The sequence below is a fragment of the Oryx dammah genome, unplaced genomic scaffold (genome assembly GCF_014754425.2).
Source record: "Oryx dammah isolate SB20612 unplaced genomic scaffold, SCBI_Odam_1.1 HiC_scaffold_26, whole genome shotgun sequence".
Taxonomy (NCBI): Eukaryota; Metazoa; Chordata; class Mammalia; order Artiodactyla; family Bovidae; genus Oryx; species Oryx dammah.
The window spans coordinates 4,398,220-4,424,991 of record NW_024070210.1 but is presented as its reverse complement, the minus strand read 5'-3'; positions in this window follow the sequence as shown (position 1 = coordinate 4,424,991).

The following is a 26,772-nucleotide window of genomic DNA, read 5'->3' as shown; positions in this document are numbered from 1 at the left end:
TCTCCTTGCAGTCCAAGGGACTCTCAAGGGTCTTCTCTAACACCACAGTTCAAAAGCATCAATTTTTCAGTGCTCAGCTTTCTTTGTAGACCAACTCTCACATCCATACATGACTCCTGGAAAAACCATAGCTTTGACTAGATGGACCTTTGTTGGTAAATACTGTCTCTGCTTTTCATATGCTGTCTAGGTTGGTCATAGCTTTTCTTCCAAGGAGAAAGTGTCTTAATTTAATTGCTGCAGTGATTTTTAGCCCAAGAAAGTAAAGTCTGTCACTGTTTCAATTGTTTCCCCATCTTTTTGTCATGAAGTAATGGTACTGGATACAATGATCTTAGTTAACTACCAGCTAATTAACACTGTTTTTTACTATGGTTATGTTTGTCATCCTTTTGCAAATTTAATGATAGTTACCTTTAACAACTGGAGAAGTCCAGTTGGTTTCCTTCTCTTTGTCCATCCTCTCCTGGTATCCTTGGCAAGCTATTCCTCAGTCCTGTTAACTCCACCACAAGTAGCTGCACTTACTGATTGGACCATGGTCTCTTACTATAAAACAAGCTCTTGAGCATATGTCTCTCTTCTATTTGTTTCTCAACTGCCCTGGAGAATGTCTCTTACATATAAAATTCACAGATACAAAGTTACTATGAGAAGCCTGAAAGTTTTGACTGCCATTACAGAGACTTGTCTTGAGATCATGGGAAAGTTGTTTAATGTCCCTTATCCTTATTCCAGGATTCCTAGATGTCTCAGTGGTTAAGAATCCACCTACAATGTAGGATAGACACGTGGGTTAGATCCCGAGGTGGGGAAGATACTGTGAAGAAGGAAAGCCACTCCAGTATTCTTGCCTAGAAAATCCCATGGACTGAGGAACCTGGTGGGCTATAGTCCTTGGGATTGCAAAAGAGTTGGATATGACTTAGCAACTAAATAAGTACTTATTAAAGCAGAAAATGTAATTTGTTCAAAACTTTGTATTCCTATAAGGAAAGATATCTGTGCAGAATCAGGTAATTACAAATATTGAATGAGATGCCACTTTGAGATAAATTGATCAAAGCAAAACCCTCAAGGAAAAAGGATTAAGTATATGTGTAATGACTCAGACTTTTACCTCTGCCACTTGGCTAGTTTTAACTCTCACTTCTTCACTGTTGTTGAATCATGAATTGATCTCTTAACTGTAAGAGCTGTATTCTGAACATCTCAGATAGTACCTGGTTTCTGTCTGTTCCATAGCCATGGCACCACGCTGTGGGGATTTTTCTAACCACATGTATACCTCTGAAAATAACCTCAGTATGTGTCGTTAAATGCTATCAGATTTGGTCAATATTCCCCATGAGTGGTAAGTCTGGCTCAGCTGAGTCACTCGATGAGTCCCTGAAGTTACGGATTCAGTTTATAACACCTCCTAGAACAAAGGAATAAAAATAAAGCACCACTTACATCTACATTACATAATAAGTCTATGTATCTCAGTTCCTCTAGTGTTTGAAGCTATTGGGCCAGCTGAACAATAGAGTCTTACATTTTCATATACAAAATATCCTAAAAATGCCCTTCATCCCAAGGTGGCGTGAAGAGAGTCTCCTTCCCATTTAACCCAAGGTTTAAACAGATATTTATCCACTTGCCATTGTCATGAAATGTTAACTGAACATTCCTCATTCAGTATAAAATATAAAAATATTTTTAAACATAAAGTAAATCTCTCAGGATTAAAGGGTAAACACTTTTTAGGGATGTGACAATTTGTACAAGTGATGTTCAGTGGTCCGGCAGGGCAATTGACAGGATATAAGGAAAGTAGAAGCTCAGATTCTGGAAGTCATTATTTTAATAATTGATGGTTATTGGATGTGACTGAAGGAGTTTCTGTGGAAAATATAAAATACAGGTCAAGGAGACTGGAGTGAAGAACACACAGGGGGATTCCCAGAATCTGTTACTTCCCTCTGGACCACTTAGGTGGTCTTTATGGTGGTCTTACGTTTAATATGAAAGGTATAGAGGAAAGATCTTCTGAGAAAACAATAATAGCATGATATTGATGATAATACCAATCGCATTTATTGATTGATAATTATATGCAAGCACAGTTCTATTACTCCATTGTCTTTATGATGTTTAAAAAAATAAACACACATAATCTTTAAAACAATAAAAAAAATCACACTAAGGATCTCAGAAATAAGGCAAAGGGACTTTAATCACTTTAGGTCAAAGTATCTAAAATGAAGAGAATCAATGACTTCTGTCTATTTATCTCACCAAATAAAATCTTGACACTCAGTACAGCATATAAGACCGTTGGCATTATCTGGTTGTCTCTCCCACCTGTTCCTTCTTAATTTTTCTAATTTCTATAGCACAGTTTTACTATTACAGATTTGATAGTAGTTCTTAGACTCACAGTGTGCAGCCTGTTCCCAGTGTCCAGTGGACTTTCCATTCCCCTTTTATTTACCTGCCAAGAACTACTTTGTCCTTACTTCAAATACTGAGTTGGGTTTTGGTTTCCTCTGTGAAACCTTTTCTACACATCAGGTAGGACAGCAAGGCCAGTGAGTCTTGCGCTAGAAAAACTTAGGATTAAACCATATCTTTTTTATTCCCCTTCTGACATCTTTTTATTATTTTTTTCTTCTTTTAAGATTGAGATAAAACTGAGATATAATGTTGTGTAAATTTGAGGTTGTGTAAATTAACAGACGCTTACTCCTTGGAAGGAAAGTTATGGCCAGCCTAGACAGCATATTCAAAAGCAGAGACATTACTTTGCCAACAAAGGTCTGTCTAGTCAAGGCTATGGTTTTTCCAGTGGTCATGTATGGATGTGAGAGTTGGACTGTGAAGAAAGCTGAGTGCCAAAGAACTGATGCTTTTGAACTGTGGTGTTGGAGAAGACTCTTGAGAGTCCCTTGGACTGCAAGGAGATCCAACCAGTCCATTCTGAAGGATATCGGTCCTGGGTGTTCTTTGGAAGGAATGATGCTGAAGCTGAAACTCCAGTACTTTGGCCACCTCATGCGAAGAGTTGACTCATTGGAAAAGACTCTGACGCAGGGAGGGATTGGGGGCAGGAGGAGAAGGGGATGACAGAGGGTGAGATGGCTGGATGGCATCACTGACTCGATGGACATGAGTCTGAGTAAACTCTGGGGGTTGGTGATAGACAGGGAGGCCTGGCGTGCTGAGATTCATGGGGTCTCAAAGAGTCGGACATGACTCACGACTGAGAGAATGAACTGAACTGAACTGAACTGAAATTTGAGGTGCCCAATGTATTGATTTGATGCATTTATATGTTGAAATATGATCACTACTGTAGCATTAGCTAACACCTCCATCATGTCACGTAATTATCATTTTTTGGTGGTAAGGTCAATTAAGATATAAAAATTTTCCAAAGAAGACATACAGATGGCCAAAAGACACATGAAAAGATGCTCAGCATCATTGATTATTAGAGAAAGGTAAATCAGAACTACAATGAGCTATCACCTCATGCTGTTCAGAATGGCCATCATTAAAAATTCTACAAATATTTAATGCTGAGGATGATATTGAGAAAAGGGAACTCTCCTACATTGCTGGTAGGAATGTAAATTGGTACAGCCACTATGGAGAGCAATACAGAGCTTCCTTAGAAAACTAAAAATAGAACTACCATATGACCCAGTAATCCCGCTACTAGGAATACACCTAGAGAAAAGCATAATTAAAAAAGACACATGCACCCCAATGTTCATTGCAGCTTTTATTTGTAGAAAGATGCTGAATTTCAGATGTTAAAAGAAGGAAAATTTGATGTATATCTTATGCCAACATCATGTGGATATCACTCTATAATATATCCTTATTAAACATTTTGATATTTGGTTTATTGTGGATATTATATTAATTTTTAGTTTTATAAAATATTGCATTGAAATATTATCTTGGTTACTGAGTTCTCTAATATTCTTTTAAGTGGCATGCTTTAGAGAAGTGCCTTACCCGCTTCACCCTAGTCAGGCAAGTTAAAAGTAATCACCTTCTCCCTTTTCTTTTGTGCAAAATTATAACATTACACATATTGCACAATGATATTTACATATCATTAAGCATTGTTTCTACTAATTTAATCTCCAGATAATGAAAGTGGCATCATATATACAAACCTAAGATAGAGAATATTGTTTCCCCATTCCACAGATGTGAACACTGATGTTTGAGGGTGATACATAATTATCCAGCACCGTGCACTAGGGAGTCTTGGGCCAGGGGTGTGAAATCTAATCTCTCGAACCACAAATCCTCCACTTTAAACAGAATGGGCTTCCCAGGTGGCACTAGCAGTAAAGAATCCGCCTGCCAACACAAGAGACCGGAAAGATGAGGGTTCAGTCCCTGGGTCAGGAAGATCCCCTGGAGAAGGAAACGGTGAGCTGCTCCACAGACTACTCCAGTGAGCATAGTTTTAGCCTCTAGAAGTCCCTGAAGAAAGGAGGTGATCCACGTTGACTGTTTCTGCAGTTGAAAAAGGTTGTGGACTCTTTTCCTGAATAAGGAAGTTGAACTGATTTGAAGAATTGTGAAATTAGTTCTTACAGAGACACTTAAAGGTCAGCTTCCCAGAAAGATTTTCTTCTCCAAAGTTATGACCACAGTTTTGAGCTCTTAGATTCCATATTCCCTAGAATGGCTGCTGCCTCTTAGGTACTGCAGAGACATTTAACAGAAATCAATATCCACTTGTAACTGTCACTGAAAAGGGAAGGCAGATTCTTGTTTCCCAATATTTCAGAGTAACCTTCTCCTGCAAAATTATTAGGTCTGTGTGACTTTCCGGTCAACCTGATTTCAAATAAAGTTATTTCAATAGACAGTGAAAGTCCTCCTAGCTCACAGACAAGAAAGACCTTAATTAAAATCAATAAAGAAAAAAAAATCTGTAAAAACAATTAAGCGCTGAGGTTGACTCCTTTTAATTTGGGGTCTGAAGGTCTTCTTAGGAAATTACTGAATCATTGGGATGATTTAATTTGGCTGCCTTGAATTAACTTGTGGTGTACTAGATAGAAAGGGTCTCTCAGATATCATGTAACGCAGAATCTTGAGACATATTGCAGGAATGTTATAAATACTAAAAGAAAAAAAAACATTTTAAAAGTCAGTTAAGTAGAGGAGCCAGCTGTCTTCTGGAACAGATTCTTTCAGTTGGCATGTTTTATGAGCTGTTTGTTCCACAAAATGTTTAGAAATTCAAGTGTTAATAGAAATTTTATTATAAGAAGGGTCCATAGTTCATACTTTTCCTAGAATTCAGAAGAAGTTTATTTCTGAAAAAAAAAAAAAGTCTTATTTCTTTATTGAATGAAATAAGTCAATGAGCAAAATAGATTAGGGGTGGCTAAGTGATTCAACTCAGTCCAAAACTTAACGATAAACAAAAATCAGACCTAAAGCTTTATGTTTAAATGATTAGAGAAATATAAGTTCTCTCTCTCTCTCTTTTAATGAACTAGAACCAAAAGAATGTGAGCCTGAATTCATCATGTGAGGAGAGGGGGAAAAAAAAAAAAAGTGGAAAGAGGCCAAAACTTGATATCATTTGGACTCCTGGATCAAGTTCATTATGGAGCCTATACCTAAGCTTTTTTTTAATTGTTTTTTTAATGTGCACCATTTTTAAAGTCTTTATTGAACTTGTTACAATATCGCTTCTGTTTCGTGTTTCAGTTTCTTGGCCAAGAGGCATGTTGGATCTTAATTCCCAGATCAGAGGTCAAACCCTCAGCCCCGGTGCTGGGAGGTGCGGTCTTAACCATTGGACCACCAGGGAAGTCTCCTCCAGTTGAGCTTTTTAGTATCATCACTCTTCTACATAACGTGGTTGGGATTGGTTTTCTCTTGTTTGTAAGCCGTAAAGTAGATATTTGTGAGGAACCTCATTTTCTCTCATGTGACTTTCAGGTAAGTGATACCATTTCATGAAAGAAACGTAAACCTTCACTCAGGTTATATTAATAGGAAGCAGTTAATTCTCATTTTTTGGACAAAGCTTTCTTTGTGAGCATTTTTTTTTTTTTTTTTTGGCTCCTAAAGTTACTTGATCTATTTGGAGAGTTTTCTAATTTACCTCAAATTTACATATGAAGAAACACTGGATTTTTTTTTTCAAAAATCCAGCCTTTAAATTTTATGAGATTTTCTCTCTTCTGAACATGTGATTTAAGCAAATAAGGTGTCATAAAACAGGTTGTAATCTGTGATTCCATGATTTGTTAGATAGGACTGCTCTTACTATGGTCAACTGATAGCAGTTACAGGCAGATGAGGAGTAAATAATGAAAGCCACGATTATAAAATGATTTCAGGATAGCCATGGTTGACTAATGGATGAAGAACAGAACACTGAAAAAATTAGTTCAAATAATTTAAAATATCATTATCAAATCAATATGACCCAATTTCTTTAATTAATTTCTTAAACCTATGAACTGCTGTCAAGTAAGTTACTGTTGTACCACCATTAACATGGATTGTTTCTGCTAATTAAATCCATCCTCAAAATGTTTATTTAGAGAGTAAAAAAAAAAGAGGGAGAGAAATAGACAAACTAATGATATCCAGTTGTGTGAATTTTCACTTCTCTGGTTGAATCAGTCTCATGCAGACCCAAGTATTTACGAAACCCATGTCCAAATACTTGGTTAATGATGAACTTGCTCTGCAATTGTTTAACTCCCTTTGGCTTTTCTTTCCGCATCTGTAATGGGTGACACAGCCCCCACTGAGTCACTTTTGACTTTAAATTATGAAACCATGCCAAAGCTCTTTGCAAAAATAAAGTGTTCTATATGTGATTCATATTCAAAATAATGATGTTAACCTCTACAGGGTCTTCTAAAAATAATTATGCTTATAGACTGCATATCAGTACAGCTGGCTTGGATTCCATTTTTAAACCCACATTAAGTTAGATGCATTTGATCAAGTAAACCAGCTTAAAAGCAATAGACAAGCTATAGAAGAGATGGGGTATATAGCTATGATGAGAACAAGTAGAAAGAGTCAGAATGTGTTTTTTGTTAATTTATATACATGAATACAGGTAATTTTCCAAAGCAGGGACACAACTCCTTGTTAAAGAGAGAGAGAGTTGGTAAAACCACGTGGGTTAATGTCCTTTGGAAAAACAGTGGTAATAGTTTCCATTTGAGGGTATTGTCTGCACCAGAAACTAGCTAAGCTATGTACATGCATTTTCTCAATTATTTCATATAACAACTTTAGGAGTTGTATTTTATTATTAAATTCCACATTTTACCAAAACAGAAATGGAACCATTAAGATGTTAACTAGTTTTACCAGGATTACAAGTCTGTGACAAAATAGGTATTTATACCAAGTTTGGCAAGTTTCTATAAAGTATGACATATAAAAGGAAGCACCATATCCCCCATTTACGAGGTCATGTTTACGTAAAAGGAGCATTCTGATCATGCTTGAGATGAGAAACATAATGTACAACTTTATTTTTAAATTTGAAGTAGTTCACAGACTAAAGTTTTAGTTTTATTTTCTTCTTTTATTCCTTATCTTATCAATTCTTACTATGATCAAGAGAAGAAACGACCATCAGAATCAGGCAAAAGATTTTTTTTTTTTCCCCACAAAATCTAATTACACAAAGATGTGGCTGAAGATTGCAGCAGGGTTCCAAGGAAGCCCTGGGATGGTTCATGGGTACTGACTGTATCAGTCAGAACTTCCAGTTGTCAGTGACAGAACCCGAATGTAATAAGATAAAGCAATGTGAAAGTTTGGACACTTATTTGATGACATAACTGATAATTCCAAGACTAGATATAGTTTCAGGCACAGCTAGAATCCAAAATCGAAACGACCACAAAGTCTTTCACCGTCTTCCCGAGCACACACCCACCCATTTTCAGTTTGGCTTACTTTGTGTAGGTCTCATTCTTTTGATGAGACAACCAGCACCCTCATGATCGCAGATCTAACAGGTGCAGCAGAATAAAGTTCATCTTTCTTGCCTGTGGTTGTGGGTCAATTTCAGGTAAGGAGTATAACTGACTTGCTTGGAGCACACGTCCAAACTACGGACCAATCCATTCCACCAGCAGGTGTAATCTGGGGAGGTACACACCCACAAACATCTGTCCCCCATTGTAACCTTCTAATCTTGAATGGGAGGAAAAGATACAGAGAAGTACAGTTCAGTTCAGTTCAGTCGCTCACTCGTGTCCGATTCCTGCAGCATGCCAGGCCTCCCTGTCCATCACCAACTCCCAAAGTTTACCCAAACCCATGTCCATTTTGTCAGTGATGCCATCTAACCATCTCATCCTCTGTCATTCCCTTCTCCTCCTGCCCTCAATTTTTCCCACATCAAGGTCTTTTCAAATGAGTCAGCTTTGGGTAACAAATATTCAGTAGAGAAACTGTTGTTTACCTATGTGCCATATATCATATCTGGAGAAGGAAATGGCAACCCACTCCAGTGTTCTTGCCTGGAGAATCCCAGGGACCGGGGAGCCTGATGGGCTGCCGTCTATGGGGTCACACAGAGTCGGACACGACTGAAGCAAGATAACAGCAGCGGCAGCATACATAATATCTTATTTTGCCCCACAAAATTCCAGTGAAATAGTGCTTTTATCCTTATTTTAGAAAAATTGAGGTTCAGGGATTATAAACATTTGGCCCATTTTAACACGTGTCATCTCTAACACGTGTACATGCTCTGAGCCACAATATATTAAGCCTCTAGGAAAGACTGATGTTGCTTACCTATCAAAGATGCAAATATTTTTATTCTTCTATGCCAAAGCTGTGAAAATATAATAAGCCATACTGAACACCAAGAAATTGGGAAAATCCTCCTTTTCTTTTAAATATGACCTAGGTTTTCCAAAACTTTCTGAAGAGCCAGACTTATCTGTAAGGAGAGGGAAACTGGATCTACCTAGGGCTTCCCAAACTATGATGGAAATCTATTTGTTACTTCATTATCACATAGGGGAAGCTTATAGTGTTAAATCTGTTTCCCATTAAAAGTCATTTAGTTACTCATTATCTATGATGAACAGAAACACTACAAAATTTTCTTAAAATACATTTATGTATTTTAATACATTTATGTATATAAGCTAAAATTCATTTTGAGTGTATACTTAGACCTGAACTTGGCAAGTCAAAGGTTATGTGAATATTCAAATCTATTAAGAAAATGCTAAATTTCTGAAGCTGTTATACTGATTAACACTTTGACCAACAATGGTGTGGCATAGCTTTTTTACACTGCTTCTTAACTTTTTCCAATCAAATAACTGTCAAATGGCTTATCATTATGTCCTTAATGTGCATTTTCCTGGATAGTAGTGAGACTGATATTTCTTCTTACAGTTATTAAATATACATTTGAGTCTACTACTGTTAACCTCTTCTGTATTGATATGTGATAATCCTTTGTTGATTGAATTTGCTGCAATTATTTTCTTCTGGTTTTTAGGTTATCTTTCTACAATTTTAATGGTATCTTTTGATGAACTGTTCTATTTAATTTTAATATAGTTTTTATAGGTATGGCCCAGACTTTGTGTTTGTTTAAGACATTTTTACTTATCTGGAGATGAGAAAGATATTCATCTATTATTTTTATAAGTTTCATAATTTTCTTTAGGTATTTAAATGCTTAATACATCTTTAATTGGTTTTGTGCCTAATGTTAGCTAGAGATTTGATTTTCAATATAAGCATAATAAATGTTTTATCTAGATTTGTTGAACAAAACATTTTTTCTCAGTAATTTGCTATGCTATTTCTTTATATATATATTCTTATTATGAGTCTGCTTCTGAGTTCTCTATTTTATTCAGTTGGTCAATTTTTTTTTCTCTTCATAAATATCACATCATTTTAATTACTGGTATTTTGTCATAAGTTTTTGCAGCTGCCCGTCCTAAATCAGGGAGCAGGCAATGGCACCCCACTCCAGTACTCTTGCCTGGAATATCCCATGGGTGGAGGAGCCTGGTAGGCTGCAGTCCACGGGGTTGCTAAGAGTCGGACACAACTGAGCAACTTCACTTTCACTTTTCACTTTCATGCATTGGAGAAGGAAATGGCAACCCACTCCAGTGTTCTTTCCTGGAGAATCCCAGGGATGGGGAGCCTGGTGGGCTGCCATCTATGGGGTCGCACAGAGTCGGACACGACTGAAGTGACTTAGCAGCAGCAGCAGCGGCTCCTAAATCAGCTTTTTCAAAAATATTTTTGATCTTCTTCCCAATTTGCAAGTCTGTACACATTTTCTAAAACAGCATTTTGCTGTGAAATATAGCACACTTACAGAAGAGTGAATAAAATATAAATGAGCAGTTGAATAAAATATTATAATAGTAATGCTAAGAAAAGGAACATGGCCTTTTCCCCAGAGGTCTCCCAACTGCCTCTTCTCAATCACTATCTCCTATTCCCTGAATGTAAACAATCCTACTTTCATTGATAATCACTTACCTGTTATGCTTTCATATTTTATCATTTCAGGATGCACATCTTAGCAATGCAGTTTAAAAATATTGTATTAGTGGAGATAGATAGCATTTTCTGTCTTGCTTCTTCTGAGTAACATTATGTTTTGAAAAATTAATCCATGTTGTTACATGCCAGTACTGTTTATTCATTTTTATTTCTAGGTAGTATTCCATTGCATGAATATATGCCACACAACTAATTTGTCTTACAGAAATGTGAGTTGTTTCTAGTTTGAAACAATTAAGAATAACATCTCAATGGATTATTGCAAATATCTTCCTGGAAATACATCACACATTTCTCTAGAGTATAGGACTGAAATTTATGGGTCATAAGGAATACATAACGTAAAATTTAATAGATAAATGCTGAACTGAAGAGGTCAATTTGAATATCTATAAGAACTATATGAAAGTTCTTGTTACTGCATACTTTTACCAATATCTGATAGTCAACTTTTTGTTTTGTTTTTGTTAATATTTTGCTATTCTAGTGGATGAGTAGTAGTGGGTCATGATCATTACTAATAATGCTGAATTAATTTCCATATGATTATATTGGTCACATATCATTTCAGTTTCAGTTCAGTCGCTCAGTCGTGTCCAACTCTGTGCGACCCCGTTAATCACAGCACACCAGGCCTCCCTGTCCATCACCAACTCCCGGAGTTCACTCAGACTCACGCCCATCGAGTCAGTGATGCCATCCAGCCATCTCATCCTCTGTCGTCCCCTTCTCCTCCTGCCCCCAATCCCTCCTAGCATCACAGTCTTTTCCAATGAGTCACCCTTCGCATGAGGTGGTCAAAATACTGGAGTTTCAGCTTTAGCATCATTCCTTCCAAAGAAATCCCAGGGTTGATCTTCAGAAAGGACTGGTTGAATCTCCTTGCAGTCCAAGGGGCTCTCAAGAGTCTTCTCCAACACCACATTTCAAAAGCATCAATTCTTCGGCGCTCTGCCTTCTTCACAGTCCAACTCTCACATCCATACATGACCACAGGAAAAACCATAGCCTTGACTAGACCGACCTTAGTCGGCAAAGTAACGTCTCTACTTTTGAATATAACATCTAGGTTGGTCATAACTTTTCTTCCAAGGAGTAAGCGTCTTTTAATTTCATGGCTGCAATCACCACCTGCAGTGATTTTGGAGCCCCCAAAAATAAAGTCTGACACTGTTTCTACTGTTTCCCCATCTATTTCCCATGAAGTGATGGGACCAGATGCCATGATCTTCGTTTTCTGAATGTTGAGCTTTAAGACAACTTTTTCACTCTCCTCTTTTACTTTCATCAAGAGGCTTTTTAGTTCCTCTTCACTTTCTGCCATAAGGGTGGTGTCATCTGCATATCTGAGGTGATTGATATTTCTCCCGGCAATCTTGATTCCAGCTTGTGTTTCTTCCAGTCCAGCGTTTCTCATGATGTACTCTGCATATAAGTTAAATAAGCAGGGTGACAAAATACAGCCTTGATGGACTCCTTTTCCTATTTGGAACCAGTCTGTTGTTCCACATCCAGTTCTAACTGTTGCTTCCTGACCTGCATACAGATTTCTTAAGAGGCAGGTCAGGTGGTCTAGTATTCGCATCTCTTTCAGAATTTTGCACAGTTGATTGTGATCCACACAGTGAAAGTCTTTGGCATAGTCAATAAAGCAGAAATAGATGTTTTTCTAGAACTCTCTTGCTTTTTCCATGATCCAGCGGATGTTGGAAATTTAATCTCACATTCCTCTACCTTTTCTAAAACCAGCTTGAACATCAGGGAGTTCATGGTTCACGTATTGCTGAAGCCTGGCTTGGAGAATTTTGAGCATTACTTTACTAGCATGTGAGATGAGTGCAATTGTGCAGTAGTTTGAGCATTCTTTGGCTTTGCCTTTCTTTGGGATTGGAATGAAAACTGCCTTTTTCCTGTCCTGTGGACATTGCTGAGTTTTCCAAATTTGTTGGCATATTGAGTGCAGCACTTTCAAAGCATCATCTTTCAGGATTTGAAATAGCTCCACTGGAATTCCATCACCTCCGCTAGCTTTGTTCGTAGTGATGCTTTCTAAGGCCCACTTGACTTCACATTCTAGGATGTCTGGCTCTAGATGAGTGATCACACCATCGTGATTATCTGGGTCGTGAAGATATTTTTGTACAGTTCCTCTGTGTATTCTTGCCACCTCTGTTAGGTCCAGACCATTTCTGTCCTTTATTGAGCCCATCTTTGCATGAAATGTTCCCTTGGTATCTGTAATTTTCTTGAAGAGCTCTCTAGTCTTTCCCATTCTGTTGTTTTCCTCTATTTCTTTGCATTGATCGCTGAAGAAGGCTTTCTTATCTCTTCTTGCTATTCTTTGGAACTCTGCATTCAGATGCTTATATCTTTCCTTTTCTCCTTGGCTTTTCGCCTTTCTTCTTTTCACAGCTATTTGTAAGGCCTCCCCAGATAGCCATTTTGCTTTTTTGCATTTCTTTTCCATGGGGATGGTCTTGATCCCTGTCTCCTGTACAATGTCACGAACCTCATTCCATAGTTCATCAGGCACTCTATCTATCAGATCTAGGCCCTTAAATCTATTTCTCACTTCCACTGTATAATCATAAGGGACTTGATTTGGGTCATACCTGAATGGTCTAGCAGTTTTCCCTACTTTCTTCAATTTGAGTCTGAATTTGGTAATAAGGAGTTCATGATCTGAGCCACAGTCAGCTCCCGGTCTTGTTTTTGTTGACTGTATAGAGCTTCTCCATCTTTGGCTGCCAAGAATATAATCAATCTGATTTTGGTGTTGACCATCTGGTGATGTCCATGTGTAGAGTCTTCTCTTGTGTTGTTGGAGGAAGGTGCTTGCTATGACCAGTGCAGTTTCTTGGCAAAACTCTATTAGTCTTTTCCCTGCTTCATTCTGCATTCCAAGGCCAAATTTGCCTGTTACTCCAAGTGTTTCTTGACTTCCTACTTTTGCATTCCAGTCCCCTATAATGAAAAGGACATCTTTTTTGGGTGTTAGTTCTAAATGTTCTTGTAGGTCGTCATAGAACCATTCAATTTCAGCTTCTTCAGTGTTACTGGTTGGGGCATAGACTTGGATTACTCTGATATTGAATGGTTTCCCTTAGTTCATTCAAATGAGTTTGGATATAATTTTATAATTTTTACATGCAACTGACATAGTTCATACAGCTTTTGTCTAAAACTTTTAAACTTTTGTATATATATATATATATATATATGTATACATTCCTGTGTTCATATATATATGTAAATATATTTGTAAGTGCTGAAATTGATCTCTCTTTACAAATTGAATTCTTCATTTTTTTGGACAGAGTGTTGATATATAATTGACTTCTATATGTTAAACTCATACCATACACATTTATAGATTTATAGTATAGATATAGAGATAGATATAGATATGTATACAAAATATCCTTGCATTTCTAAAATAGATCAAATGTGTTTTTTTTTTCTTCTGTTAAGTTTAGACTGCCTGTATTTTTAGACTTTGTGCCTCAATCTTAAATGTGAACAAATAAAATCTTAAAGTTGCCCTTCTTATATTATTCCTCATTGGATTGGGGATTAAGATATGCTACTCACATGTAATGAACAGGAGAATTTTCTCTTCTCAAAGAATTTTTGTGTTTATTTTTTCAAATTAATTAATTAATTAATTTTTGAAATAACTACTCAAATTTCTGAGCTTACTTGTGATTTCCATTTCTTCTTCAATTGGTCTTAGTAGGATATAAGTATTCCAAATTGTATTTCAGAAAACTTGAGAGAATTCTCTCTTGTTTCTAAAAACTTTGTTTTATCTTTGGTCTTAGTAGGATATAAGTATTCCAAACTGTATTTCAGAAAACTTGAGAGAATTCTCTCTTGTTTCTAAAATATTTGTTTTATCTTTATGATAGCCTCTTTTTATTCATAATACTAGGTGGGGTTTTTTGGTCTTTTTTTTTTCTCAATTGTTTTAGAATTTTGTCTATTTTACTAAGCATTTGGGCTTCCTGGGTAGCTCAAATGGTAAAGAATCTGCCTGCAGTGCAGGAGACCTAGGTTCGATCCCTGGGTCAGGAAAATCCCCTGGAGAAACAAATGGCAACCCACTGCAATATTCTTGCTTGGAGAATTCCATGGACAGAGGAGCCTGGCAGGAGTGGCAAAGAGTCGAACACCACTAACACACACACAGGCTTTTTTTTTCTTTTTTTCCTTTCCCCCACTTTGGTCTTTTTAAAATTTTATTTTATTTTTAATTTTTGTTTTCCCTAAAGCTTTGTGCTTGAGCTTTGTCTATTTTACTAAGTATTTCCAAAATCCAAAATTTTGATTATGGATTCTTTGTTTCTTAATTGATTTAGCTTGAATTTTCTTTGTACCAGTTATTCTATTGTTACTTTTCTGTATTTTAAACTGAGAAACAATTTATATTTTTCCTCTCTTATTTTCTCATGTAAACATTTAAGACTGAAAATTGCTCTCAGGTACACCTTTAGAATACTCATTGGAAGGACTTATGTTGAAGCTGAAATTCCAATACTTTGGCCATCTGATGCAAAGTGCTGACTCATTTGAAAAGACCCTGATACTGGGAAAGATTTAGGGCAGGAGGAGAAGGGACGATAGAGGATGAGATGGTTGGATGGCATCTCTGACTTGATGGGCATGAGTTTGAGTAAACTCTGAGAGTTGGTGATGGACAGGGAGGCCTAGTGTGCTGCAGTTCATAGGTCATAAAGAGTCGGACACGACTGAGCTACTGAACTGAACCTTTAGCTATGTCCCTTCAGTTTTCATTATGTACTTAATTTCCACATATTAAAATGAAAGTTCCATTGTTTTCCTCCTGGATTCATGCATTATGTATTAATGTTATTTCCAAGTTACAAAGAAGATACCATAAATAGATAGACACATAGATAGGAATTATTTAAAAATTATCTGAGTTAATTGCATTGAGGTCAGAGAAAGTTCTTTAAATTTGTTAAGAATTCCTTTATATCCTAGTTCAGAGTCAACGTAAGCAAATGTTCAGTGTTTTGGTGTCTGCCAACTTTTGTTATATTAGCAAATATTATTCTTTTCCTGTTGCTTGCCATGCAACAACAAAACCTTTTTCTCTTAACTCATATTACCTGAGAGCTGACCATCAGATCCAATTGTGTTCAATTCTACTGGGCTTCTCTGGACTCCACATGTCTCCTCTTTCCAGAACCTGTCGGGAAGAAGTAACACCTGCCACACCTGCCTGGGACATGCTGTCCTCAGCAAAGAATAGAAACATTTGAGGCAAAACCACACCACACAAGCAAATGATTGCTCCTTCTCTGTTGTATTGTACCTGATTTTCTCACATTCTTTTGGACAAGTCATGGACCAGTCCCAATATTGGAGCAGGGGTGCATACTCAATTGTCACCCTGTTTATTAACTTATATGCAGAGTACATCATGAGAAATGGTGAGCTGGATGAAGCACAAGCAGGATACATGATTGCTGGAAGAAATATCAATAACCCAAGATATGCAGATGACACTAACTTTATGGCAGAAAGCTGCTGCTGCTATGTTGGTTCAGTCGTGTCCAGCTCTGTGCGACCCCATAGACGGCAGCCCACCAGGCTCCTCCACCCATGGGATTCTCCAGGCAAGAATACTGGAGTGGGTTGCCATTTCCTTCTCCAGTGTATGAAAGTAAAAACTGAAAGTGAAGTCACTCAGTCGTGTCTGACTCAGCGACCCCATGGACTGCAGCCTACCAGGCTCCTCCACCCATGGGATTTTCCAGACAAGAGTACTGGAGTGGGGTGCCATTACCTTCTCTGATGGCAGAAAGCAAAGAAGAAATAAAGAGCTTCTTGATGAAAACAAAAGAAGAGCATGAAAAAGTTGGCTTAAAGCTCAACATTCAAAAAATTAAGATCATGGCATCTGGTCCCATCACTTCATGGCAAATAGATGGGGAAACAGTGGAAACAGTGGCAGACATTTTTATTGGTGTGTAGGCTCTAAAATCACTGCAGATGATGACTGCAGCCATGAAATTAAAAGACACTTGTACCTTGGAAGAAAAGCTATGACCAACCTAGGCAACATATTAAAAAGCAGAGATATTACTTTGCCAACAAAGGTCCGTCTAGTCAAGGCTATGGTTTTTCCAGTAGTCATGTATGGATGTGAGAGTTGGACTATAAAGAAAGCTGAGCATCGAAGAATTGATGTTTTTGAACTGTGGTGTTGGAGAAGACTTGAGAGTCCTTTGGACTGCAAGGAGATCCAACCAGTCCATCCGAAAGGAAATCAGTCCTGAGTATTCATTGGAAGGACTGATGATAAAGCTAAAACTCCAATACTTTGGCCACCTGATACAAAGAACTGACTCATTTTAAAAGACTCTGATGCTCAGAAAGATTGAAGGCAGGAAGAGAAGGGCATTAAAGATGATGACATGGTTGGATAGCATCTCCGACTCAATGGACATGAGATTGGGTAAACTCCAGGAGTTGGTGATGGACAGGGAGGTCTGGCGTGCTGCAGTCCATGGGGTTGCAAAGAGTCACACATGACTGAGTGACTGAACTGAACTGAACATAATCTACCTGGAGATGTGGTACAGTTAGAACTAATGAAGCTCTAATAGGTAAGGGATCATATAATTGAAAATAGGGTAAAATCTTTGGTTATAATCATTGAAAACAATGTCTGTTCTATTTTTTCTTTTCTTTAAACATTTTATTTTATGTTGGAATATAGCTAATTAACAATGTTGTGATAGTTTCAGGTGGATGGCAAAGGAACTCAGCCATACATATATATGTATCCATTTTTCTTTGCAGTACTGGTATACGACCATTATATCAAAATGTTTTATTGTATTGCTAAATTCTGTGTTGTTATTGATCTGTCTGCTTGGTGTAGAAATAACCAAGAGAAGTTTGCCAGGAAAATTAAATGCATATACTTTATAAAATAACCTCATATGTATGAAACAAAAATCACTAGATCTACTGAAGAATTAAATAAATCCAGTATCACAATGAGACATTGAGAAACACATTTCACTTCTGGCAAAGAAAGAAAATCTTGCCTGTTTGATTGTTTATTTGAGTGTTTTTCTTTTTTTTGGTATGTAAATTTTGCAAGTAGATTTTTTTGTTCCTAAAGACAAAATAATGGAAGAATAAAGAGAATATTTAATTTTTGCACCTCCTTCTATATAGTTTCAGTTCAGTTCAGTTCAGTCACTCAGTCGTGTCTGACTCTTTGCAACCCCATGAATCACAACACGCCAGGCCTCCCTGTCCATCACCAACACCCGGAGTTCACTCAGACCCAAGTCCATCGAGTCAGTGATGCCATCCAGCCATCTCATCCTCTATCGTCCCCTTCTCCTCCTGCCCCCAATGCCTCCTAGCATCACAGTCTTTTCCAATGAGTCAACTCTTCGCATGAGGTGGCCAAAGTACTGGAGTTTCAGCTTCAGCATCATTCCTTCCAAAGAAATCCCAGGGCTGATCTCCTTCAGAATGGACTGGTTGGATCTCCTTGCAGCCCAAGGGACTCTCAAGAGTCTTCAACACCACAGTTCAAAAGCATCAATTCTTCGGTGCTCAGCCTTCTTCACAGTCCAACTCTCACATCCATTCATGACCACTGGAAAAACCATAGTCTTGACTAGACAGACCTTTGTTGGCAAAGTAATGTCTCTGCTTTTGAATATGCTATCTAGGTTGGTCATAACTTTCCTTCCAAGGAGTAAGTGTCTAATTTCATGGCTGCAGTCACCATCTGCAGTGATTTTGGAGACCCAAAAACATAAAGTCTGACACTGTTTCCACTGTTTCCCCATCTATTTCCCATGAAGTGATGGGACCAGATGCCATGATCTTCGTTTTCTGAATGTTGAGCTTTAAGCCAACTTTTTCACTCTTCTCTTTCACTTTCATCAAGAGGCTTTTTATTCCCTCTTCACTTTCTGCCATAAGGGTGGTGTCATCTGCATATCTGAGGTGATTGATATTTCTCCCAGCAATCTTGATTCCAGCTTGTGCTTCTTCCAGCCCAGCGTTTCTCATGATGTACTCTGCATATAAGTTAAATAAGCAGGGGGACAGTATACAGCCTTGACATAATCCTTTTCCTATTTGGAACCAGTCTGTTGTTCCATGTCCAGTTCTAACTGTTGCTTCCTGACCTGCATATAGGTTTCTCAAGAAGCAGGTTAGGTGGTCTGGTATTCCCATCTCTTTCAGAATTTTCCACAGTTTATTGTGATCCACACAGTCAAAGGCTTTGGCATAGTCAATAAAGCAGAAATAGATGTTTTGCTGGAACTCTCTTGCTTTCTCGATGATCCAGCAGATGCTGGCAATTTGATCTCTGGTTCCTTAGCTCTCTAAAATATTTTTTGTGAAGGGCTTTGAACTAGAAAAGACAAATTATTAGTTATGTTCAAAAAAGATTCAAGTTTTTACATTTAGAAGGGATTAATTAGTCTTAAATTGTTAAAATACATTTTAATTTACATTAGTTTGTCACTTGTGGCTCAATTATACACAAAGATGCAGATTCTCTTTCAAAGGCCAAAATTCAGGTATGCATGCAAGCCAAAGGTGAATATAAGGAAGTCAGAAGACACTTACCTCCTGCCTATTATAAGACTCAAAATAGTGAAGCTCAGGTTACATGTGTGACAGACTTGAATGTCAAGTGAAAGATAACCCATAAACTAACCAAAAAGGTAGCCAGTTGGAAGGGTTGGTGTTTCCCTCACAATTTGCTTTAATAGATAGTTTTCAGTTGGAGGAATAAATCTACCGATAATACAGCTGAAATTTATGGAGCAAGGCAATGTCACCCGAAAATAATCTTTTTAAAAAAAGATTAAGAATTCTTTGTGTGAATGCATATGTCTCTGTGTTAATAGTTTTGCTGATTGAGATAAACTATCTTGTGAACAAATTATACCTTTTTATCGATACTCAGAATTTTTCAACCAGATTCTCCAAAATATTTTAATTTTGACAGGTTTTGTTAAAATTTTCAGTTTCAGCATTTGAAAGATGGCAAGTCATAGGCAAAGATGAAACTTTGCCTCTTCCCAATGAAACTTTTGGCTTTCCTATTGATACAGTTCAACTTGGACTAGAAAAGAAATCATCCCTTATTCTTTATAAAACTGTGGCATACCACCTTAAACAAGGTGGAAAAGCAATAGGTTTCAATTTACAGGAAAATTCAGACCATATGCTGTCTCCCCAGGCATGAACACAGGAGTGTCCCTGTATCAATCAAAATCCTTTGCCCTCAATCCCATCCTGAAGTATGCAATAAGACAAATGACTCCACACAAGTCTACTACACCATTCTTTAATTCATTCTGGCTATTTCCCAGATATTGGCTTTCCACAAATTGTCTATTGACCATAAAACTATTTTTAATCTCCCAGTTATTCTCTTATTCTCCCTAACAAAAAATATTTTCATTAATTAATTCATTCAATAAATTGCACTGTTGCTACCATTTTGTTTAGTTGCCAATTTACCAACAGATGAGATGGTTGGATGGCATCACTGACACGACTCGATGGATGTGAGTCTGAGTGAACTCTGGGAGTTGGTGATGGACAGGGAGGCCTGGCGTGCTGCAGTCCATGGGGTCACAGAGTCGGACATAACTGAGAAACTGAACTGAACTGAGAGTTGAGGCAAGGAATATGACTTTATTTGGAAAGTCTGATGCTTGAAAAGATGGCAGACACCTCAAAAATAACCATCTTACCTGGGTCTGGATGTCAGGTTCTTTTATAGAACAGAGAGTGAGGGAGATGTGAAGGTAAACTTTAAAGGCCATTAATTTTACAAATATCTCCTAGAACAGCAAGCCTTGGGGAGGATATGTTTTAATTTCTTCCTTCCTGTAGCCATCCACAGATGGACATGATCCTGAACAAAGGCGTTTTGATTTAACATTCAAGCAGAGAGGCAAGGTTCTCTGAAGCAGCCCATTCTGTATGGACAGCTTCTTTTTAGTGAACAAAAGCAAGAGGAAGGAAAGGTCACAGTGAAAGAAACAGGTCTAACATGGAGTCAGTTCTTCCCTGTAACCCTGAGAACTTCTAATGCCTGCCAGGGACTATGTTGGGTACTAAAGATACCTCCTGTGCAAGATAGTCCATTCCTGTTCTCATGGAGATCTTTGAGTGATTCTATCTCCTTTGAAGTAGGGGGAAAGTTAATTCAATCCTGAATTCCACTGCGTGAAGAAATGCCTATGTTTGAGGGCTAGTGTTTATATTTTATTTCCTCTATCAAAAAGGGATAGTCTATGGAAGAACTGGAGAGACAGCAGGACACGCCGAAGGTTGCTTTGCATGACTGTGCCAGCACGGCTTGGTTGTTGTTCTCGCTCCAGAACTCAACAGCTCTTGCAGGAATCGGTTAGTTATGACCTTATCTCAATCCATCTTTCACTGGCTCCTGGTACAGAACTTCATGACATGCCACTTCGTGACATCATCCCTCACACAAAGAACCTGCAGCTGTCACCTGTACCGTTGCTGCTCAGCTTAGATTCAAGGCCCTTTCCCCTGTCCTTCCCCAGTCTCTTCTCATCAGGCAGTCTGTCACTCCGCAAGGTCATTGATTTGCCCCATCTCTCCAGACAGAACTCTCCTCACGCTCTTGTATCATCCCATGAACTCCCGACTCTCGGTGAGCTCACTTAAATTCCATTCTTTTCTTTCCTTTTTCCTGACCAAATGGTCCCCATAAAATATACAGTGTAAAATATCACTCCGTAGTCTTGGTGAAACACAGGGCTTTTTTTCCAAGGCTGGTCTTTCCTTCAAATCCAAACCGTTTTCTATGAAGAGAGATTCTGTTTTCAAAATATATTTGAACCAGGTTTGCCCATCTCAGTTTGAAATTGAGATTTATCTGGGAGTTGGGTATGAATGGTAGACCTGAGTTTAAAAAGTAGAGGTTTTCATAAGCACTGGATCAATAGAAAATGCATTTATGAAGGTGTGGATTTGCTTTCAGCAGCTGAGAAAGGTGAAAGCCCTGATTTATGAGCTAAGGATGAAGAGTGAGTTATGGGCAGCAGGAAAGACAGTGTGAGGCACATTTTTTTTTTTTTCAAGATGCTTCCCCTCTAAAACCTGAGTAAATAGAAACCAGTCTTTCAGATCAAAATGAAGAGTTGCACTTGAGCTCAAAGACTGAAGTTCTCTCATAGCCTTTCTAAATATATTACACAATATTTTGATTTTTAATGTGATACTAGAATCATGGATAATGTGAACTGCAGTGATACAGAGTGATATATAAATTATAGTTAGTTAGTTTCATTAAAACTGAAAGAAACCCTGTGTGAAATGAGAGAGTATCTTACAAATAGAGATATCATTGCCAAACCTTAAAATATCAATTAAGGAATTTTTTTCTTTGCAGAAGTGGGAATAGTATTTAATAATAGAAATTCTTGCTTTTGAGAGTCATAACAAGTATAGATAAAGCAATTATTGTGCCAAAAAGTCTTCCATTAAATCAATTAATTGTAAGCTTACTCTGACTTTTTAACATATGCTTGCTATGAAAATCTTAAGGATATATATCCAGCCAAATGAATAATAATTCATTAGTTTTTAGGTTTATAGGTCAAAACAGAAAAGAAAATTGTCCTTGATACTCAGGATTTTAGATTCTGATCACGCTATAAAGGAAGGTAGAATTAAGGAAAGCCCTTTCAAATTCTGTTTTCTGGAAATAACTTTATTGAATTCATTGAAGAAAAAAGATTTCTCCTTAGTGAGGAGGAAGCAAATAAACTCATTTTAAAGGGCATTTTTTCTAGTCTACAGAAAGTGCCTGTGATGTAGCCCATATAATCAGTAGAAGCACATGTATACAGAATAATCAATATTTATGCAAAGTGAAACAACACGGTTTTGAGAAATAACCGTCCACCAGTCTCTGGTCCAGTCCCTAACAAAACTGTCTTATGAAGCCCCTTCCAGCTAGTGGCCCCCCACTTAGGACAGGCCGTCCCTGTGGTATGTGGAGCTGACCGTGAAGACAATGGACGGCTGCTGTCCTGCTTCACAAAGCGCAGGATGTTTATCGCATGGAGACAGTGTTTTCCTCAGGTTACAAGTGGAGCATATACTCTGTCCCTGCTGTGGGTTATTCTTTTTTTTTTTTTTCTGATTATGATTTCTAGTGAAGTTGCTCAGTCATGTACAACCCCCATGGACTGGAGCCCACCAGGCTCCTCTGTCCATGGGATTTTCCAGGCAAGAGTACTAGAGCGGGTTGCCATTTCCTCCTCCAGGAGATCTTCCCAACCCAGGGATTGAACCCAAGTCTCCTGCATTGTAGGCAGACGCTTTACCATCTGAGCCACCGGGGAAGTCCAGATTTCTGGAAGATTTCTAGAGGAGTGCTCAAATATTGTTCTATACTAAACACACTGATTCATGTGATTCATCTAAGAGGAGACAGGGCAGAGTCTGGAGAGTCAGGACACCAGAAGGCAAGGCAGCATAAGAAACGGGAAGAAGACAGGATTTGGAGGGCTGGTTCTGGCTTGTATTGGTTATGTAACCTCCAGAGACAGTTAACTTCTTAGACCTCAGCTTTCTCCTCTTTATAGTCAGGAACATGAGAATCGCCACTTTAAATACGTGAGTTTGCTTGTAAATCCATGGCTGCACCTCGTGTCTATGTCTAATTCTTTATTTCAAGTTATCAGACTATCCCAAAATGGAAATGTTTTTCCATGGCTCTAGTTGTTCCCTAAACGACCACCAAGAAATTGAATTTGCCTCCTTGACAATTTCCCATCTTTTCCCCAAACCCTGGTTATTCTTGCATGGTCTCTATTCACAGAGCTGCTTTTCTTTCTTTCTGCTTCTTCTACTTCACTCCCCTCACTCCTCTGCGGTGTCTCTGTTTCTGTTTGAATGAGTCCTACTTAACAACATTTCCATATAAAATAGAAACATAATTTAAACACTTAAAAAAGGATGAAGACAAAACAGAACTTCCCTGCAAAACAGTGATATAACCATTCAAAAAGGATGAAGATAGTACCTGACTTCACACAGAATTTTTATCCTAGTTCAAAATTTGGAATCATCATACCCCTCCTTGGTTCCTGGGTCCCCTTTCTTTGCAAAACAATGCCCCAGTAATTCCAGGGACTGAAATTTTGACTGGTGTTCAGCTGTTGACTTACAACAACTGTGAAATGTTTCTCCAATCCTGTGTTCTACCATAGGAGTTAAGTGGCATCCATTTGGTGTTTCCTCCGATCTGTTTTAGTTGAAGTAACTATCTCCCCTGATTACATTTAAGGAAAGGAAATGTGAGACTAAAGCAAGCTAAAAACTGTAAGAGTACTAAATTCTGTACTAAGTACTCAACTTCTAAGTATTAAATGCTTACGTGTAATATCAATCTCTGGGATCAAAAACGTTTGTAGCAGCAATGATACCTGCCTCATACAGAAATGAAGACCTGTTCAAAAGTCAAGATCTTCTACAGAACAACGCGGGTTTGTCTGAAATAGCGAACTCCCAGTCCAAAACATTGTTTATTTGATGTCCCTCTCTTATTAAAACTCTACATTCTTTTCAGTAAATACCTTATTGCCTCTTCTGCAGTATTTAAATACTCAGAATCTTGGCAAAAATACTCCAGGGAGTACAAAGTCCATATCCATACATCCCAATGGTGACTGTGACTTTTCCAAAGCAAATAAGATCTGACAATTTGGAAATATCATAGGGTTGTATTAAAACTGAAGAGTGTGCATATACAATCTATAAACAACATCAGAATCTGCAAACTCTACATGCTTGATAATTGAATACATGAGCTAAGTGTTATACAGAATACTGATAACTAGTTTTGTAATGTACTATTGATTTCCAGGTTTAATTTTCTTTAAGGGAGTATTTCAGATCATCATTACATAAGCAAATGCAACGCCCTTATTAGCTGGTCAGCCAGGCCCTGGATGGTGTTACTCAGGCTCTAAAAATCAGTGCTGAAATATGTGCGTGCAGAAATCACACTTGATCAAACAGAACAATTAGTATTGAGCCACGTGGCTGAAGACTTTAAAGAAAAAGTAAGAACTATAAAATTTGGGCAGCCAGATCAAAAGAACCTGAATACTCTTACACCCATAACTTACAATTTTTTTTTCTTAAATTTATTATTTACTGCTATTAGTAGAACCAACTTTACAGCACATATTAAATGATATAACATTTTTAATCTTTACACATATTTTACGTGCATTTATTTAGTAATATTCAAAAAGCATTTTAGAGCAGAATCTTGCTCTAAACAAAATGTACTACAGAAGATCATTCTAATTTACACCAAGTACAAGCTAGAGATATTATGGTGGAGGTGAGTCAGTTAGAACAAAGACAAAACACATACCCTCCAGAGACTTAAAGAGGCCTCCGGGATCCCTTCTTTTTAAAAATCATTAGGATTCTGTCAAGAGTAATTTTAAGATGACTGCATCTGAATTTTTTGATCTTAAAAACTACCCCAAGAGCAAGTGTTATTATTTTAGAGAAAGCAAAGCCTGAGGGATGTGGAGATTTGCTAAAGTTCTTCTGCTGGTAATACTGAGTTTCTCAAATCCCAAATGTTTGTTCTTTTTTATTACACTACGTTTATCTACAGAAGAAAATAGTAGCTACATGCTAATTAAATAGACATCACTATAGAAAAGAGGTTGGTATGGATGGTTGTTGAACAGTCAAATATAATTAATTTGGTGTAATGATTACAGAAGCACCTATGATTGGTTTTGTAGGGAAATACTGACAATCAAGATCCTATAAGCAGACGTATAAAATGAGTAGCCTTCTCTGGATTATTCCAACGTGGGGGGAAAGGTGATTTTTTCTGTGCTAAAATATGTCAGAGTATGAATAAATATAAAAATGTTCTAACTTAAGACTGATCTCCAAGGGCATTGGTCAGTTTCATGGGTTTTATGCTGTGAACTTTCCTGCTTGTCACAAATGAAGCTACCCTTTATTGACTAGCTATTCGCCCATATAACTTCCAGTTAATGACCATTTTAAGGCCATCAATTTGTGGGAAGAAAAAAAAATCAGTATCTTTAATCGTTCACACTTATATGGAAAATTCAATAGAAGAGGAGAGTTTAAAAACTTTATTTTGGTGTCTTTTTTTTTTTTTATCAATGCAGTATTTTGCTTAAAGGAGGTAAAGAGAAAAAAAAAAAAAGCAACCTTCCTGGGAGCTAGATAACCTAAAGAATTCATTATATGTATGATTTAGGGACCCTATCATCTTATTTAGAAGTAAGTTAGAGCTCTCTGCACTTCAGGTTTTACCTTGCTATGCTTATAACAACACTCCCGTATGTTATTATATGTGGGACCAGCCAGACTATTTTAATAGCATTCAACTCCTTCAGTTGTAAGGTACTTGTTAAGCATCAAATGTTTCTTCATTTGGCAAAATGTTAGTTAAAAAATTATTTAGTGGGTTAGAATAAATTAAATTCTTTAACACATATTAATAAAAATTCAACTGAACACCCGTAGCTTGGAGACCAAGAAAGAAGGAAAATTTGCTCCTCCAAGGTCCACTAGCATGGGAGAAAACATCCAAAACTATACAAATGAATAATATGACTAAATTAAAAGAAATAATTATGTGTTTCCCCCCTGGGTTTTTCTTTCCATCTTATTTCAAGCAGAAGAGGCAGGTGACCCCTAGATCCTTGGAAGGGAACCAAGTCTTCCTTTAACAGCCATATTCTCAAAAAAGTGTCCCAGGTAGTGGTAGGACCTAAATGAGGAATGCCTGTGTGGCAGGAGTGGAAAGATTGGGGCTTATTTTCCCCAAAAGTCTCCATGCCCTTAGCACGGTGCAGAATAGGATGGGAAAAGGGCTGTCACATGACGTGAAGAATCTTCCTAATGCCTTGTGCTATTTCATCACAGAAATTTTCCAGAGCTCTTGGGGCAAAAAGCTTCTAAAATGATAGTGCTTAAATTTCTCATCATCCTAGCAGGATGGATATTTAAGGTCAGAATTAAATTTATATAAAGAAGAACAAATATGGTATAGTCTTTATTCCTGAAACTGGGATGCATATCTATAAAACAGGAAATTGCTTTTACTGGAAGCTGTATGGAAAAGAAAAAGAG